This window comes from Ursus arctos, chromosome X, assembly GCF_023065955.2.
Source record: "Ursus arctos isolate Adak ecotype North America chromosome X, UrsArc2.0, whole genome shotgun sequence".
Lineage (NCBI taxonomy): Eukaryota > Metazoa > Chordata > Mammalia > Carnivora > Ursidae > Ursus > Ursus arctos.
The window spans coordinates 102784399-102804103 of NC_079873.1; the positions used below are offsets into that span (position 1 = coordinate 102784399).

The 19705-nt window shown below is 50.5% G+C and overlaps 1 protein-coding gene and 1 pseudogene across 5 annotated transcripts in view; one reads left to right on the forward strand and one right to left on the reverse strand.

The window, feature by feature from the left end:
• The window catches only part of ELF4 (E74 like ETS transcription factor 4), a 46969-nt gene that overhangs the window by 18937 nt on the left and 8327 nt on the right, over window positions 1-19705 (reverse strand). Inside the window, exon 1 of one of the 5 annotated variants that reach the window (XM_044391627.3) lies at window positions 19597-19703. The exons of the other annotated variants lie outside the window; for them this stretch is intronic. The gene's annotated coding sequence lies outside the window, so the exon portion shown is untranslated. Of the gene's footprint in view, window positions 1-19596; window positions 19704-19705 lie in introns of those variants that run through there. 5 annotated transcript variants of the gene reach the window in all.
• On the forward strand, window positions 4962-6469 carry LOC113270998 (40S ribosomal protein S11-like; annotated as a pseudogene).

Sequence of the window (19705 nt, forward strand, 5' to 3'; positions counted from 1 at the left end):
GCGATTAGGGATGTAGGAGGTGGCAGGGTCCCCCTTTCTCCAGGAGATCGGTGAGCTCGCCCCACCCACCGTGTGTGCTGCCCAGGTTGCAGGGAGGAGGAAGGAAGCCCTCTCCTGGCTGTATCCCAACCAGCTGTGAGACCCGGGAAAAGTCAGCCATCTTTCTGGGCTGTGGTTCCTGTCGTCCTTATAGTGGGGGACGGCTGAGGGTTAAGCCAGGTTTAGTAGATGCTCACTGGGGAGGCTTGGGTGAATGAAGATGGTGGTGGGAAAGCATTTTGGAAATTAAAAATCACTCATCCATAAGATGAGTTTCAGGTGACCTCCCAGAGAGCAAAGGGGGTTTGGGGCCCCGTGAAGCCCCCGGAAGTCCCCGTTGGCTCCAGAACATAGACGGGGTGGGGCTGGAGGCTTCTTGTTGTTGGTTTTGAAGGGGCTGGCTCCTGGTGGGGGCTGGGGGCCCCACGGAGAGGGGCAGGCCACTTTGGTTGGAGAGGTGCTCCCAGTCCCCAGTCCTCGTCACCTTCACCCCGCCCCAGCCCTTGGGGTTGTGGTTATGTGGCAAGAAGAGCTCTACAGAAGACCCAATAGGGGAGGAGGGTCAGGGGGGAAGGGTTACTGACAAAGTGAACCTATTTCCCCAGCCGCCCTGACTCCCAGGGGCCTTGCCTGAGAAAGCCAAAAGAGCACCCCCTGGAGGTGCCTGCGGCCACATCCACATCCTCATCTCTACCGCCCCAGGGACCCACCAAGAGGGTCACTAAGCTCTTCTGGGAAGTGGAGGACAGGCCAATTACAAGGAGAACACACTAAAGGAAAGAAGGAAAGAAAGCTATGGGCCTAGTCCAGAGCAGCTACTGAACCCCAGTATGGTGAGCTGCCAGCTACAGCTTAGGAAGGGACCCCAGAAGTCCCTGCAGATCATAAGGGCATGAGCCTCCCCGTGAGAAGATCCAGCTTTGCCTTGGGGTTTGGCCAGGTCACGTTCCTCCTCTGTGAAATGGGGACATCCTCCCTAGCTCAAAGTGTTGTCGTGCAAGGCCAGTGAGTTAATGTAGGTAAAAACTCTCCTTATGTCCCAAACATGTTTTTCAATTTCCTGGTCTGAGTTGTGTCCTTCTGACTACAGTCACTTGACAAATAGCATATCTTTACCTGGATGAGTAGGAAGACAGGGACATGGAGATGGTGGGGTGAGATGAGGGCGAAGGAGGACATAACCAACAACTGTAAACCTCACGGGACAGAGAGGAAACCAGCTTGGCTATGGGGGAGAGGGATTGGCTGGGAGGTCAGGGAAATCAGATGGATAAGTGCATAGGCCCACGATCCACCAGGTGCTGGAATTTCAACTTAACACAGATAGCTACTGGGAGTTCCTGGAGATTCTTGAGCAAGGGAGGGGCCTAAGGCAAGCAGTTTTTTAGGCAGATCTGTTTGGTGTGAGTGTATGAGTGGAGTAGATGGAAGGAGACCCAGTGGGGCAGCTGGAACCCAGAAGGTGAAGCCCAGAGCCACCCCAAGGGAATAAAATGACAGAGTATGGGGTAATACAGTAGTTGTAGGGACCCCAAGATGTGGAGCCTGTTCTTACTGTAAAGACTGTTAAAAGATACGAAGTGATTGGGGCAGGAAATAACGGCAAGAAGATGAGCTCGCCTTGGACATTTTGAAGTCGGGATTATCTTGAAAAACCCAGGTGGAAGAAGAGGACCTGGAGAGTCATTTTGCTACACACACACACACACACACACACACACACACACAAACCCCATCAGCAGGAGGGACCTCTACAGGTGTTCAGTGGCCAAAGGAGCAGGCCTGGCTGGTGAAGCTGGCAACCCAGATACAAGACTGTGGCAGAAAGTGGCATGTGATGAATGAAAGGTGGCCTCAAATGGCACACACCCCACCCCTGCCCCCAGGAAGGCCTGCCTGCTTCCATTGGTAGGGGGACGTGGGGGTAACAGAAACACTGACCAGAGACTAATTAAATTCATTAGTGGGTTTTTTTAGAAGCTGGGGTAATCTGTGACTCGGCACCAACAGGATATTAAGTCAGATAACTTTTATTGAAGGGACAATGTTCTTTGTCAAGGCCGCTGCCAGCCCGTGTCCTAGAAACTGACGCGGAGGCTCCTTGCTCAGATCTGGGACTCCCCCAGACGGCAGGGGCTGGGCTGAGTTCGTTGCCTGCTCTGGTGCCCCTTCCAAATGCCTCCCCACCCCACCCCCACCACTCCCCAGCCACTGGCCACTTCCCAAGCCAGCAAAAGCAAAGGGTAGTCCAGTGTTCCCTGCACGGACAGGAGGGTGCAGGGCGGAGGTGGAAAGACAGCCTATCAGGGTTCAGGCAGTCAGGGAGGCAGCTTGAGCTCTGATGTCACTGTGAACTCCTGGGGTTCCTCCTTCCCCCTCACCCACACTACTCAAAGCCTCTTCCTGACTCAGAGTCCCAGGATAGCAAAGTTAAAAGGGACCTGAAAAATCATGGCATCTACCCGTCCTATCGTCCAACTGCAGACACCAAGTTCCTGAGGGAGGAAAAATGACTTGCCCAAGGTCACACAGCCAGTTGCTATGACTCCCAGGGGACCTTTCTTCTTTGTCTCTCAGCATCCTCAATATAGCCAACCCTTTCCTCTGGTGAGAACAGACAGCAGCCAAAGACCCAGGGCTGGCAAATAACAATGAGGCCACACATGTGCAGAACACATTTAAGTTTTGCAGCAACTTCCCCACCTCCGTGCCTTTGTTCACACCATGCCCTAGGCCTGCTGTGCCCTTCCCCAATTTTTGCAGCTCCAATTCCCACACAGAGGTCAAGATCTGAAGCAAATGTCACCTCCTTTTCACAGCCTTACCTGCTTCCTCCCCACCAAGTATATTCTCTCCCCCTCCTCCCGACACCTTAGATTGACTTCTTAGACTAAAGTACGGGTTGGCAAACTAAGGCCCACATGCCAAATCCAGACTACTGTCTGTTCTGGATGGCCCATGAGCTAAAAACGGTTTTTACATTTTTTAATGATTAGGAAAAAATAAACAGATGAATAATATTTCATGCCACATGAGAATTAGTCAAAGTTCAAATTTCAGTGTCCACAAATAAAGTTTTATTGGAATGCGGCTAGGCTCATTGGTTTTCCTACTGTCTGTGGCTGCTTTTGCATTATAAGTTGAGTTGTGACAGAGTCCATATGGGCCACAAAGCCTAAAATATTTACAATCTATTTGCAGGACAAGTTTACTGGCTCCTGGACTAAAGGCTTCACACCCCTTCAGTGTGAAGAGATTAAGTTCATTTCTGAGAAGAATGTCACAGAGCACTCAGAGGTGCCAGGAAGGAGATGTGGAACACCAAACACAAACTCGGCAGATTTTCATCAGAAAGAAAATCCTGGCCCCGGCTCTGCCCATGGTGTCACCCTGAGCAAGTCACTTCTGCTTTGTGGGCCTCAGTTTCCTCTGCGGCACAGTGAGGGGGTTGGACTGGATGCTCTAAGGTCCTTTCTAGCCCTATGATTCAGAGTCAGCAATCTGTTGCATTTCCAACTCACACAGTTTTGAGCAGACACGGTCCCGATCGTCTTCTCTCAGCATAAGAGCTTACAGAAGGCTCCCCCTGCCCAGCTGTGGTTTTCCGCTGCCACTGTGGGCCCCCCTCACCCCACACTCACCTGCCCCGCCCCACCCTACCCTTCTAGCTGACCTGTCTACCCTTCTCTCTAAAGTCCTCTCCCATCAAAGTAGAGATGGCTTCCTCTGAGAGCCCCCCACCCCTCCGATTCCGTGGGCCAGGAGCATCCATTTTTTTGTGGGGGCGGAGCCAAGGAAAGAAGGGCGCTCAGCTCTCCCCAGCCTCCCAGGGCCCGCGGCAGACAGGCAGTCAAGTAGGGGTTAGGGCCAGCTCTCACCGCACCCCTGTTCTGCCAGAGGAAACAGCCCCTCTCTGCCACTTCCTGTCCCAGGGGTTTCAGCAGTTTCCCCTTCAGGGCCTGCAGGCCCTCCCGCCCCGCCCCTGCCCCACACAAGTCAGAGAGTGCAGGGAGGGGAGGGGCCCTGAGGGGAAGAGGGGAGGATCCCTCACAGGAAGGCTGAGGAGACAGCTGTCTACACAAGGGGACGCCCCAACAGCTCCACTGCCAGCCTGCTTGGGCTGGGGGGCGTGGGGACTGGGAGGGAGTTGCGGCTGTCTCTGCCAAACCCTCTCCTGTTACTGGAAGAGAAGTGGGTTTATCAACCTTACCTAGCTATCACCTTGAGGGGCCGGGTGCAGAATGCTCCTGGCCTTCGAGGATGGGATGAAAGACTGGACTATGTGCTCAGGTCAATGTCCACCAGGGCTGAGGAGCAGCCCCAGGGGTCTTAGGATGGCGTGATGGGCTGAAGCAAGAGCTTGGGGAAAGCAGGCTGACGATAAGGGTTAACTGGGAGGGGCTGGTGACACGGAAATCAATGCTCCTTGACAATTTTGCATAATTTTGTCCCCAGCACCAATGGACAGAGATAACAATGGAGAACAAAGTATTATAGTACATGTGGGTCAAGGGTAGCCGCATTTTCTGGGTGATGGAACAGGAAGCTATCACATTCCATAGCTGCTACTGATTTGGTGTGGTGACTTGTATTTGTAAAAACCTCCCAGTTGCCCTGGCAAGGTGGAGCTCCTAGCACTGGGGCTATGTGCCTGTGAGGGATCCTGCAGGCATGTGACCAGCTCTGCCAGGCCTTCCCAAGGCAATGGGTCAGAGGAGCAGGAGAAGCCTGAGGCCCTGGACCTCTGCCTAGCTGCCGGTCCTCCTGAGGACAGGTTACAAGTACATGATAATAGTTCTAGAAGCCCCGATGCCTGGGATGGGGGCCGTGTATGGCTAGGCACAATCTCGTTGGTCCCCCTGTAACGATATTGTTCCATGAGGTCCAAGCAGCAGTAGGAGAAGTTAAGGGGACCCCTAGACATGATGGTACTGGGTGAGCCAACAAAAAATGGATGGGAAGAGGTCTTGATACCTCTCTCAGTTCTGAGAGGTCATCCTTTTGTGACTTAGGCTGAGAGCCCTGCCCAGCCAGGCCTCCTGTCAAGAGAACAGAGTCTCTCTTTTCCCTGTCCCCTCTCCCTCCACGCCACCCCCCACCCAGGGCAAATAGGACCCAGTGGCCCAGTGATAGCGCCCCACACAAGCCTGCTTCTCCACCCCTGCAATTCGGAGTAAATACTGCTTCACAGCTGGTATGGGGGACACCAAGGAAGCCTTGGAGACAACATCTGGATGTGCACCTGGGCTTCTGCCAGCCCCTCCCTACATCTGCAGTGCAAACCCAGGGCCAGGGTTTGGTTACAAGCCTGACTCCAAGCTGGTGGCACGTGTCTGGAAAGCGCATCTAGTCTGGGTGGAGTGTGGAAGCACTTGAGGTCAGTGCCAGCTCAGGGCAAGTGCTTGTGGGGTTGGCACCGATCTGAGCTAGTGCTGGGCCTGGGATGGAGGGTGTGGCCACTGTGGCCTCGCCATGGGCCCACTGGGGGAGGAGCAGAGGGGTGTGGGTATTGTTTAAATGTGGATAAGATTTTCTTTTGTGCCCTCTGATAGCACTTCCAAGTTGTTCCCTCTGCATCTGGGGAGAGGGGCCAAACAGTAAAAATTACAGGGTGACAGGGTGGTGCATACGGAAGGTGGCAGGGATTTACACTTGTTGGGTATGAGCTAGGGGGTTGGCGTTGTGCCAGGCACTTCACCTAGGCTATCTCCTTTAATTCTTACAACATCCTTACAAAGCAGCTAGTCAGTGGCGGAGCTGGGGTTAGAACCTAGATTTATTTCTAACTACTATGCTCTCTGAACTTCATTTTCAGTGAAATCTTTTTTAGTAATAATCCTATTTTAATAGTTCCGTTTTAAAAACAGCAGAAGTGAGGCTCAGAAAAGATTAGGTAACATGACCAAGGTCACACCGCCTGTCAAGAATGGAGGCAGACCTTTTTTCAGGAGGAGAAGATAGCAGACATTCGGACAGAGGGTGTCCACCAAAAGCAGCTGACCATCTTTCAAAATAAGAAGAGGGTCCTGCTTGGAGAAACTGGCAAGAAACTCCCGCGATATTACAAAAACATTGGTCTGGGTTTCAAGACACCCAAGGAGGCCACTAAGGGTGCCTATATTGACAAGAAATGACCCTTGCCTGGTAATGTCTCCATCTGAGGGCAGATTCTGTCTGGCATGGTGACCAAGATGAAGATGCAGAGGACCACTGTCATCCACCAAGACTACACCCATTACATCCAAAAGTACAACTGCTTTGAGAGATGCCACAAGAACATGTCTTTACACCGGTCCCCTGCTTCAGGGACCTCCAGATTGGTGACATTGTCACAGTGGATGAGTGCCAGCCCTTGCGCAAGACTGTGCTCTTCAACATGCTTAGGGTCAGCAAGGCTGCCAGCATCAAGAAGCAACTCCAGAAGTTCTGAGACTAGACATCCGTCCATACCTCCAGACAAAATAATTTTCCCAGTCAAAAAAAAAAAAAGAATGGAGGCAGAACTCCAACCCGGGCTGTGTGCCCTTGATCTCAAAGTCTGTGCCTTTCCCACTGTCCCATGCTGGTGACCGTTTGCTCAGATCCCTAGTTCAGGGCTCACTCACAACACACAACTTTGAAGGCTCAGGACCTCTGTGATGCTCCTTCAACAAAAGCTTCCCAGGACTGTAACCCAACCACTTCAGGGCCTCAATCCCAACCAAGGCTCCATCTAATAAGTGAATCCTAACTTTCTGGGCCATGTCTGCACCCAAATGGTGACAAGTTGAGCCCCTGTGGCCCACTATGGAGGAAGAGGAAGTGGAATAGGAGGCTTCCAGATCTGTTGATGAAGGATGCTGACTCTATTCCTATACCTACCTCAAGGAGCCTACAGTTTCCAGAGAGTTCCTGGATCCAGACCCGGAGTGCCCATGTCATGGTCCTGCCCCATAAATATACACTTGCTCTCAGCTTACACATAATGTAAGTCTGGGCTCTTATCTCGGGGTATTGATTCACATGTTCATTCAAATATTTATGGAAAGTCAGCCCTAAGCACCTCATAGATGGCAGGCCCATGGTCAGGGGCTTATCACCAGGCCCACCCTATTCTTCTTGAGGTAGGTTCTCTTCCTATCTAAATTCCCAGTAAGCTGGGTTAGCCCATTTACCTAATCAATATTGCTGGGTTTTTCTCCCAAAATACATCTGTAGCAAGTATCTCTTCATAACTGAGGCCCAGAGGATGGCAGAAAATGGGGAGTGATTGCTAACGGGTATAGAGTCTCTTTATGGGGTGATGACAATATTCTATAATGGATTGTGGTGATGGAAGTACAATTCTTTGACTATACTGAAGCCACTGAATTGTATACTTTGAGTGTATAATGAATTGTATGGTAATGAACTAAATCTAATTGAACTGTTATTACTATTTTTATTTTTTTATTTTGAGGGTGGGAGGGGCAGTGGGAGAGAGAGAATCCTTAAGCGGGCTCCATGCCCAGCGCACAGAGCCTGACTGGGGGCTCAATCTCACAACCCTGAGATTATGACCTGAGCTGAAATCAAGAGTCGGACGCTTAACCAACTGCGCCACCCAGATGCCCCTAATTAAACTCTTATTTAAAACAAACAAACAAACAAACAAACAAACAAAACAAACAAAAATGAGGCCCAGAGAGAGGCAGCAGCTCACTCAAAGCCATGTGCTAGTTGACAGAGCAGTTCAGGGCAGACTCCAGACTTCTGATTTCTGATTTTGAGGATCTTTCCTCCTACCAGCCTCCCCACAACCCTGAGCAAGGATAAATGCTGAGGTTGAGCGAGTGTGCAAAGCAGGACCAGCCGCATGCATGAGGGCTGGTGGTTGGGCCTAAAGCAATAGGGTAGGCAGTGGGAAATGCTGTAGACCAGGGGCTTTAATTTAGGTTTGCCATAGCGTCACCAAGTCCCTGGCCCTCTCTGGATCCCGGTGTTCCCATCTGTAAAGTCAAGCAAATGAGTCTGGTGCTCCCTTGCAGAAGTCCCCACAAGCTCTGACCCTTTGAGGTTCTAATTATAAAGTACTACAAGATGAAACAGAATGGCGTGTCAAATATGTGCTTCTTCTCAGAGGGCTGCAGGAGGTCTTGGACACAATTAGGTGTTCCAATCGATGCTCTCGCTGATAGTGATGACCAGGACTTCCCTGTGAGAGTCAAATTCTCTGCTGAGTTTCTCCATGGTTGGGGTGGGGGAGCCGGGGGCAGGTAGCTCGGTCCTGATTTCTCCCCCCCACCAGCAGTGTTAGGTGGTAGAATAACCCATAATAGAGACCCATTGATCATGTCCTTTGGAGATGTGGGGAACCAGGTTCTTGGCCTGGTGCCCAGGCAGCCCCACCTTGTGCTGAGCTTGCCTCCTTGGTGGAGGGAGTGATCGCTGATGGCCACTGGTCTAGCCCCTGCTGGACAGGATGTTTCCACATCAAGCCCCACTTCCTGCCGCTAGCCCTGGGCTCCGGTTCCCCCCTTCTCCTGCCATCTGGTCGCCTGCCCTCTGCCCCCTCCCCTTGCTGGGTGTTTACAGGCTGTCTTATCAGCCTGGGGAATCTGGGCCTCACCCAGCCGGCTGCCCCGCCCCGCCCAGCCCAGACAGCCTGCCCAGGGCCCTACCTGCTGTGGTTTCGTCACTACAGGCACTCGAGCCTGGAACCCCCCCTTGCACCTCTGGCAGGCTGGGGGTGTGGATGAAGGCTTGCTGCCTGCCGGAGTGAAATCTGAATATTCATAGCGCTTTCTCCACCTTGCCCAAGCTGGGGGAGGGCATGCATTCTTTGTATATTGTCATCATCTCTATCTGCAGGCTATGGGGACAGGAATGAGATGCTTGGGTCACTGAGAAGGATAACTTTGGCCTGGAGGCCTTGACGGCTCTTCTGTTCTCAGCCACCAAGAGATGAACAGGGGCAACCCTAGGCTCTGAGAGTACAGGCAGGTTTTCTTTTTTCTAACTGGAAGTACTGTAAACACTCCAAGCTAAAGGAGGGACAGAATGAGGGGCGACAGGGGGAGTGTGGTGGAGGAGGGAAGGCTAGGGAATCTGTGGGCACAGCCTCAGCCAATCCATACCCACTTCAGAGTCTCATGAGCTCCACACTGTCTCCATCCCACCCTGGGATCCACTCACCCACCAAAGGCTGCGATAAGGCCAGAGCTAACCACTGAGCAAGTACAACGACTTTCCCCAGGGACACAAGGGCTTAGATTTTTCCATCAAGTAAGTTTGAGGGGGACAGGGATGGGGACAGCAGGCAAATGAACACGCTGCAGGTGGCGGATATGCCTTCCAGCACTTTGGGCAAAGATCCTGAAAGTGTAAGTTCTGATCTGTCCAGAAGCAGGTCACACAGAGACAGGGCCTGCTTGCTAAAGCTGACCAAGCCACACAGCAGGCAACCCGGTGAGTCTTTCAGCAGCTTCCATGGTGCTTGCTGATAAGTCAATTTAAATATATTTAGGCAGTAGTTTGCAACAGTCACACTTACGATAAAATGCCATACTTCAAAAAAATTTATGAGACTGTGTCCTTCTAGGCCTCTAGGATATAAATCAATAGTTTGGGGCTCTTGGGTGGGCAAGTTTGGAAAACCTCTGCTAAGGCAATTTTGCCATTAATGGGCTATGTAACCACAGGCATGCCAAGTCACATGGCTCCCACAGCCTTGGACCTCCTGTCCCCTTCTCCAGTATAGACCTCATGCTACCCAGAGCTCTCTGACTGACCCTAGTAGCAGCCCGGACTCCATAGGCCACCATCCCATCTCCCCAGGAATGACTTCACTACCACTCTGAAAAATCACAAACCATTTAGTGTTAATGTGTTAGTGGGTGATACTAGGTTAATGCATCACCTCTCTCCTAACACATTTTCATTGAAAAAGGCCATCTGGAGCTACCCTGCCTTAGTCTAGAGAGTGGCTCTGGGGCCAGGTGGATATTTCTCAGGGGTTCTGCCTCCCCTCACACCATCAGCCATGGAGCGATCTGGCCTTCACCACCGACTCCCCCTGCCTGTGGTCCCTGTTAGGAAGCTGTATGGAGTGGATGTGAAAGCCTTCGAAAAGCTAACAACCAGGCCTGGTGCAGCAGAAAGCCCACTGACTGGGTGTAAGGAAGATGAAGTTCCAGTCGTGGCCCTGCCTCTGCCGAGCTCCTCCCTCAGTCTTTGAGCTGTCGCCAACTCCTACTCCAGGGCACACATTTAGATCTATGGCTGTGGCCATACCAGCCGTACTTGGCAGAGGTTTACAATCCAAACTCATCTGCTTGGTTTCCAAAGGTCCTTCACAGTCTGACCCCACCCTACCTACTCAGCATTGTTTCCCATGATTTCCCAACTCAAGCCTGGGCTTGAAGCCCAGTGGTCTCCTCATGGTCCCCTGAGGGAACATTCCAGGCTCATTCATGGAGTTTCTCAGGCCAGCCATGCCCTTGCTGCTCTGTTTTGGTTAATCAAATAATGCCCATCCAGCAAGGTCCCAACCAAGGTCCCCAGACCCATGGAGCTGGTTGCACCCTGATAAGTAGAGTGCACACCTATGGAGCCCCCTTTTCTAAATGCTGATAGCCCAAATTTGAGCACAAGATCTAATGCCACAGAGGCTTGAACTGTTCTTTAATTATTTCATGTGTGTAACTTGTTTCCCCAACAGGCAGTCAAATCCATGGGACCAAGACCTAGCTCTTCTCCTGATTCTAGCACAGATCTGGGCACTCATGAATTAAGTTCACATAAAGTGTCTGTCCAAGTGAGATCTCTACAATAGAGACCCAAGGTCCTGACAGATCTGAGAGCTATAATCTAAGGGTGGAGATAGGGATGGAGTTGGGGGACAAAGGTCTCCAGCCTCAAATACTACTTGGCCTCTCTTGCTCCCTGTCTCTGTTTGGGGAAGCATACACCAGCTAGAGTCATTTGTTCCAAGCTGCATCGAGAAGGTAGCTGATGATCAATCAGCTCATCTCCCTTTGTACAAAATCCTGGTGTTTCCACCCTGGGAATATTAGGTGCTGATCTCATCACTGGACTGTCTGGAAAGATTTCATGATCCTGGATCAGGTCTAAGACCTAAAATAATTCAGAAGAATAGGGTATGTAGGGTGCCTGGGTGGCTCAGTTGGTTAGGAGTCTGACTCTTGATTTCAGCTAGGGTCATGATCTTGGGGTCTTGCGATCAAGCCCCAAGACTGGCTCCATGCTCAGCAGAGAGGCTGCTTGGGATTCTCAATCCCTCTCCCTCTGCCCCCACCCCTGGCTTGCGTTCTCTCTCAAAAATAAATAAATAAATAAATAAATAAATAAATAAATAAATATTGAAAGAAAAAAAGAATGGGGTGTGAGGGTAACTATATGAAGAAAACCTTTTTTATTTTTTTTAAGATTTTATTTATTTATTTGAGAGAGAGAGAAAGAGAGAGAGCACTAGCCGGGGGAGGGACAGAGAGACAAGCAGACTCCCCACTGAGCACAGAGCCCAATATGGGGCTTGATCCCAGGACCCCAAGATCATGATCCGAGCTGAAGTCAGATGCTTAACCAAATGAGGCACCCAGGTTTTTTAAAAAAGAGGTGTTATGTTGTCTAGACAGAAAAGGTTGGAAAGGGATATGATTAGCATCTATAAAATGATTTTTGGAGCAGATAATTATGGACCCAGTCACCAAACGTGGTTCATAAATGAAGGGCAAATAATACAGTCCTATTTTGCAAATACATAACTTTGTAAACTTATGGAACTCTTTAGCTGAAGAATATCAATGAAAAGATTAAGCATCTTCTAATGTGACAGTTACATCAGGGTCACCCATGATTATAAAATAAGATCACAAAAGCACAGCCAAACATACCTGTTATAACAATTATTGTAAGTAGGATAAATCTGAGTATTAAAAGAAAATGATATTGACAATCTCATTCTAAAATTCATATGAAATTGCAAAAGAATTAAAATAGGCAAAAACGACTTTGAAAAATAACAAAAATGATTATAAAGTTACAGTAATCAAAAAAATTGGCACTGGTGGAAAGATAAACAGATCAATCAGCAGAACGAATGTAGAGGGGCGCCTGGGTGGCTCAGTCCGTTAAGCTTCTGCCTTCGGCTCAGGTCATGATCCCAGGGTCCTGGGATCAAGCCCTGCATCAGCCTTCCTGCTTAGCAGGGAGCCTGCTTCTCCCTCTCCCTCTGCCCCTGCTCCTGTGCTCTCTCTCTCTCAAATAAATCAATAGAATCTTAAAAAAAAAACAAACAGAATACAGGGTCCAGAAATAAGCCCACATATATAAGGACAACTGCAGTAGCCTAACAATAGCTTTTCCAACAAATGGTACTAGAATAATTGGATATCCATATGTAAAAAGAAAAAAATGAATGTGAATTCACACCTCTTGCTATATAGAAAAATTAACTCAAAATGGACCAAAGACCAAAATGTAAAGCCTAAAACTATAAAACTTATAAGAGAAAACATAAGATATTTGTGACCTTGGGCTAGGTGAAGACTTCTTAGAAACCTCACCAAAAGTATGATCCATAAAAGTAAAAATTGATTAGTTGGACTTCATCGATATTAAAACCTTCTGCTCCTCAAAAGACACTATGAAGAGAATGAAAAGGCAAGCCACAGACTCAGAGAAAACCTTTACAAAGCACGTATCATCTGATAAAGTTCTTGTATCCAGAATCTAAAAGGAACTCTCAAAACTCAACAAGAAAAACAAACAAATCAATTTAAAAATGGGCAAAAGATTTAAACAAATACGTCACCAAAGAAGATATATTGGTGACAAGTAAGTACATCTTCAGGGAAGTACAAATTAAAACCACAATGAGATACCACTGCACACCTATTAGAAAGGCTAAAATTAAAAAGACTCACTAAGTGTTGGTGAGGACACAGAGCAACTGGAACTCACACACTACTGACCGGAATGTAAAAGAGTACAACCGCTTTGGAAAAAGTTTGACAGTTTCTTAAAACGTTGAACCTACAACTATTGTATGATTCAGCCATTCCACTCCTAGGTATTTAACCAAGAGAAAAGGACATATGTAGCTATATGGAAAGATTTGTACACAGATGTTCATAGCAGCTTTGTTTGTAATAGCCAAACATGGGGGGGAAAGGCACCAAATGTCCATCAACTGATGAATAAATAATGTGTGGTAGCTCCATACGATGGAATGCTACCTAGCAATAAAAAGGAATAAAATATGGATGTATGTAACAACACGGACGGATCTTAAATATGCCGAATGAAAGAAGCCATAGAAAAAAGAGAGTACGTAGTATATGATTCCATTACATAAAACTCTAGAAGATGCAAACTATTACAATGAGTAGTAAATAAGCCCTAGAGCTCTAATAAACAGAATAGTAAATATAGCTAACAATATTGTATTATAATCATCAAACTTGCTAGGAGACTAGAGTCTCTTAATCCTGCACAGTCTTGAATTGCTCTTTAATCACTACAAAGAAAGGATAATTATGTACCGAGATAGAGGTGCTAATTATCATTACAATGGCAACCATATTACAGTATGCAAATAGCCCACTATGGGGTTAAGTGCATGTGTATTACTACAGATCTAGAACTGGGGTTTAGATCCTTCAGAGCAGGAGGCTGAGACTGCTGTGGTGGTTTTTGTTGTTGTTGTTTTTGATCAGTGTGGCACCAAGAAAGTGGTCACCTAATGTAATGAGACAGGTGTTTTCTGTGCATGGATTCTCACAGAATCGGCAGAGCTGAACTAGCCTCTTTTATCCTCTGGGGGCATTATGGGAAAAAGACAAATTATCTCCTAAATCTATGTCTAAGTACCTCCTTGCTATCAGGTCATCGGGAATTTGGGGAGGTTAAGACTAATTGCCCACTCTCCCATCCCCCAAGGCCTAGCAGTTCTAACCTGAGGGGCGGAGACCAAGGGACTGAGTAAGTAGCTCAGGGGTGGTCCATGGGTGGTCCAGTTTTTCCTGGGCAAACACAATCCAACTGATGGCAGATGGAACTTCCAAAGTACTTTCTGGGAGGCCTCGAATGGGGATGGCACACAGCCCCCTGGGAACTCTTCTAGGCAAACACAGTGCCCCAGCTCCAACCTGAGGCCTCTGGGCATTGGCCCAGAATGGACACATCATCTAATTCTAGTAAAAGGAAGGAGAAAGTGAGGAGTGGCTGGTCAGTTGGCTCCCAGAACTCTACACTCAGCAGGGTAATAACAACAGACCGATGGTTGCTAAATTCTTGTCAGGGGTGCAACATGAGGCCTTCTCTCAAAGGAACTAACTTCTTATTCCTGCAGCAAATGATACTCAAGAGGAGAGTAGCGAAGAGATAAAGATGGCAATGTTAATAAAAACATTAAGGACCACTGCCCACCACTCGGAAAAACTATTCCACAAACACATCTTCTTCCACGTCCCTTCCTTCCTCTGTGTGATGGCAGACTTAACAAAGCGTTAGCAGAAAGGTACGGAAAATCTCCCTCTCAGTTTTAGGAATGGGTATGGCAGGCCCTGCCAACACTGCCAGAGAAGTGGTTGATCCCTGGAGTTGGCAAAGTCAAGGGTGTGTGAAGGGAAGTGACGACAACAACAGCCACAGGAATAACAACAGCTAACACCTGTGGGACAGTAACTATGTCCCAGGCACCATGCTGAGGGCTTCACATGCAGTATCTCACTTAATCCTCATTGCGAACTTGTGAGGTGGGCACTGAAACCCAGCGTGGTGAAGTGACTAGCCCATACTCACACAGTCAGTCAGCAGTAGGTCTAGAATGAGAACACAGAGAGCCTGTGCTGTCCCCCCTTCTAGACAACACACTTCTCTGGAAGGATATTGGGTTAGACCAGAAGAGGAAAGGAAGCTTCAGGAAGGGCAGATGGACTGAGAAGCAGGAAGTACCAGCATTGGAACAATAAAATGGTCTACCAGGAAGGTGGGAACCTAAGGCAAAGCTTGCTCAACCTGGGCAAGCTGCTTAACCTCTTTCTTCTTGTTGGTTTAAGAAATGTTCCAGCACTTTCCGTTGCAGACCCTTTTGCATGAAACACCTTTCTTTGAGCCTCCTTCTCCTCCTATAGAAGGCTGGGGTCTCTGCCAAAAAACTCACCTTAGGACATGATTTCCCAGCCAAGAAGTCAGGGCACTCTAGTGTGTCCCCGTGGTGTTGCAACGTGCCGGGGAGGGGGCAGGGAAAGAGGGCAGTGAGAGAGGAAAAATGATGCGGGGGAGGGAAGGATATGTGTGTGTCCGGCTGTTTTTCTCCAGTTAAAGGCAGCAAAAAATAGGTTCCTTTCTACACTCAGCCATGGGAGACACAGAAGCAGTGGAACAAATATATGGCTAGTCCTTGCCCTTGCCCAGGTGGTCTGAGCAGAAATATGTGGGACTCTCTAGACTCCTGGGTTCCCAACTGACAGAAGAAATGAAAATCTGTCTTCCACCGGAACCTCCCGGCTTTCAGAGAAATCCCAGAACCCTAGGGAAAGGTGGGACCCAACCAGCCCATGCCCGCTGTGAACACCACTGGTTTGTCAGTTTTCCAGTTCCTTCAGTGCCCTCTACCTCTCTTCCCCTCTCTCCACCCACCTCCCCCAGGGCTTGTGTCTGTGTGTGTGTGTGTGTGTGTGTGTGTGTGTGTGTTGGTGGGGGTGGGGAGCTCAAAATGAAATCCCCTCAGCTTGGGTGGCAGGGAAGCCTGCCTATCCTTTGTGTCTTATCAATACATGCTGGGCTCCCTGGGCTCCGGGCTTGGGCTGGCCACTTTCTATCTCCTGGAGTGGAGATCGGGGGTTTGCTCTGAGCCACCCACACTGGCTGACCTGGTCCTTTATGTGACATGCATTTGCCAAACAATTATTCAGGCTTCGAAGGTCAGTCTGTAGCTAGGGAAGACAGAGAAAGGCGTCTTTTCTCCCTTTTCTGCCCAGCCAAATCTCCCCCGCACTGCCCCGCCCCTCCTTCAAGGTCTAGCTCGCGCCTCACAAAGCCTTCCCTCCCTCCTCCAACCGCCAACCTCAGAGCCCTGGCCTCAGAGCCCTGGCCGCCTCTGGCCCCTGCTCCGAGAAGCACAATTAGCACCTGACCAGCCACTGATCTGGCTGCCTGTCCTCGCCTCTGATTGTTTCAGTGTCTTAGTCATCTTTCCCCCACCACCTCCTTCCTTCGTCTCCTCCACAGCGCCTAGCACAGGTTGGGCACACAGTAGGTGTTAATAAATGGCTGTTGAATTGAAACTCAGCAGCCCCTGTGAGGTCAGAACCCTCATGAGCACCCCGACCAGCAGTTCCTTGGCAACCAGCACTGGGGCCTGAGCTAGAGGGCATTACTGGCGCAGCCACTATTACCGGCCATGCGAGGCTCAGCAGCCAGAGATTTGTAGGCAGGTTGGTGTTGATGAGAAAAGCCCCTGACCTCTAGGAAAGTGCCCATGGGATTCTGGGTACCTCGGATGAGCTTCCTTTCTCCCCTGCAGAACTAGTTTTCAGTCTGAGAACCACAAAGGGAATAAATTGGCAGTGAAACCAAAAACCTCTTTGCAGCTTAGGAATCCTGGAGAGATAACCAAGCCCAGGTTGGGGTCTGGCCCAAGCTTGAGAAGAGAAGGCTGCCCTAAGCCCTTCTCAGCTCAGCAGGGGACCTCCGAGAGGTGGTGGGGGTGTGCCAGAGGGCTAGAGGGATGTTTGGGGGGTGTGCTAAGTAATGCCGTCCTGCCCTGGGACCCAACAAATCATGCTACCTGCAGCCCATGAAGCAACCAGGTCCCCCTTTCCCCACCATTTATCCAATTTCCAAAACAGCTCAAAGGGTGCATCCAGACCAGAACCCAGCTAGGGTCCCCAGGCAAGGAGAAGCCTCCAAGTCTGGGATGCCTGGATCCCCACACTAGCTCATGTATTCCAGCCTGACTTCGAATTATGGTTATTCATGGGGCGCCTGGGTGGCTCAGTCATTAAGCATCTGCCTTCGGCCCAGGGCATGATCCCAGGGTCCTGGGATCGAGCCCCACGTCGGGCTCCCTGCTCCGCTGGGAACCTGCTTCTTCCTCTCCCACTCCCCCTGCTTGTGTTCCCTCTCTCACTGGCTGTCTCTCTCTCTGTCAAAAAAAAAAAAAGAATTATGGTTATTCATATAGATGACCTAGACGCTCTCCCTGGCTCCCTCCCACACCCTGCACCCCAACTCTGGCCTACAACAGAAGCTATACGCAACCCTGGAAGGCATGTGGCATCTTCTTCAACTCCATATTTTCTCGCTGCCACTTCACTGATGCCCGCTATGGGGACTGGCTCTTGGCAAATGTTTGTTGAGTGGAATGAGTTTTAGGCACTGTATTAGGTAATACCATAATGCTGGTTGGTGCTCACTATGCGCCATACACTGTTCTAATAAGCAGCTTATGTGTATTGATGTATTTCATCTTCGGAGCAACCTTATGAGGTAGGGCTCATTTGACAAATGGGGAAACTGAGGCATACAATTGCCTGGGATTGCATAGCTAGTAAATAACAAAGCTGGGTTTTAGACCCAGACAGTCTGGCTCTAGGGATGGAAAGTAAAATGAGAAAGTTGGGGTTGGGGGTGGGGGGTGGCAAGGGCCAAGGCCAAGCTTAGGAGCAGGGATTTCCCGGGGAAAGCAATCCCCTCAGCCTGCGCCTGGCGGGGCCTCTTCAGAGACAAAAGCCCTGAATTTTGCAGGCTAGGGGCATTTTTCGATAGTCTATCAATCAGGTCTGTGAATGACAGACCACAGCACCCTCATTTTTAGATCCCAACATAAGACGGAGAAGACAGAAGCCACTGTGCCACCACTTAGCACTAGGCAGGGGGAAAGTGGATTTCAGGCCCCCAGCTTGTCCAGGGGTGGGCGCCAGTTCCAGAGCAACTACCGAGCAAACAGTGCAGCAGTGGGAGGAATGCCAGACATAGTTGCAAACAAGCCACTCCTTCGGCTCACAGCTAGAGGCTGGGTGAGGGTGGCAACGTGGAGCCTGCTCAACAACCCCCCCCCAAAAAAACATCCCAGGCTTTGAACAGAACCCGGCCCCAGAAACAACCACATGCAAGGCAGCCTCTTCCCCACACCAGCCAGGATAACAAGTCCTCCAAGATTGTTAAGTCTTTCACTTCACTCAAGACAGCTCCCTCACTAGGCTGTTTCTGCTTTGGGTCCACTGAATCATTGGTTGAGAAAGTGCCTTCTAACCGGTAAAACCCTGTGCAACTAACTGGGAAGAGGGATTTGCATTCTCACCGGGCGTCTGTGTTCCCTAGGTATTTTTAGTGCCAAAGTGTCCTGTCTCCCCCAGGGGGAGATCTAGATCTCTTCCCTTCACCCCTCTCCAACCTGGCACTCAGGCCAGGGGTCAGCTTGCAGGGGGTGAGTCCCTGATGGGCGTGCCCACCAGCTGTTGGGGCCAAGCAGTGGTGGCTCAGGCCCTGGGGTGGTGACCTCACTTCCGCTCCTACCTCCCCACCTCCCTAGCACTCCTCCCATTTGAGGCCCCACCAGGCCAAAATCGAGAAGTCCAAGGTTAACTGTTCCTCCCCACTTTAAGAGCTAATTAAAATGATTAGCCACAATGAACTGTCAAACATTAACCAGAAGAAGCTGCAGGACCAGACAGGCCTCTATCTCGAGCATAGGGATGAGGGGCAGGAATCAAACTACCATCAAATCCCAGGGCGGGGTGTGGGGGGGGGGGTAGCCAGGGAGAACGCGACTGAGCTGAGGTACCAAGGGGTCAGGAGGTGACGCTGGTCAGGAAGGCCATGTACCTACACACAGTCCCGAGGAAAGAGCAGAAGAATTAGGGTGCGGCGGAGAGACGAGAAATTCATAAAACGGATACCGCCTCAGCAGTTCCCCAAAGCAAGGCGCTGCCGGCATGGCACCCCGCGCTGCGTGGCTGCTAAATCCCCTCGCCCGCAGCAGAGGAGGGAACGGAGAGGCGGGAGAAACCGGGAGAGCGGGAACGCGGGAGCGGGAAGGCTGGACTCTTGCTCACACGGAAACTTTGGCCCCTGCCAAGAGGTCTCTATTTTGGCGATCCAATCATCCAAGTCATAGGTGTGTGTGCGCGCGCGCGCGTCTCTTTTACACTAGTGAGTGTGTGTTTTACACTAAGGCGCCTGGCCCCAGAGGCTCTAGGGGCCGCCCGATCAATCTGGCAGCCCCGCCACCACACGGTCTGACCTCCCGCCCTCGAGCACCGAGCTTTTGGGGGCCTTCTGTCACGATCGGCCCTGTCACGGAACGCCCGCGGCCCGGGGCGCGGGAAAACTGGCCTCCCACCCTGGCTCGGGAATTCGATTCCGTTTCTAACCCCGGCTCAGAAGCCCGGTTTTCCCAACACACACGCGGTGGGGCGAGGCAAGGGCGGGACTCAACACGCCGCGGCTCTCCCACCATTCCCTGGGCCCCCAACCCCGACACGGCGGGGCCCCAGCGTCCCAGATCCCGCCCTCAGGCAAACTTTTCGAGGTCCCCGAAGGCTCGAAGAACCGGCGCCATCGACGTACCTGAGGCCAAGCGGGCTCGGTCGCCGGGCTGGGGTCAGTAGCTGCGGTCCCCTCCCCACTCCGGGGGCCCAGGCGAGGGTCCCCAGCCGCCTCCCGCCCTCCCCCAGCC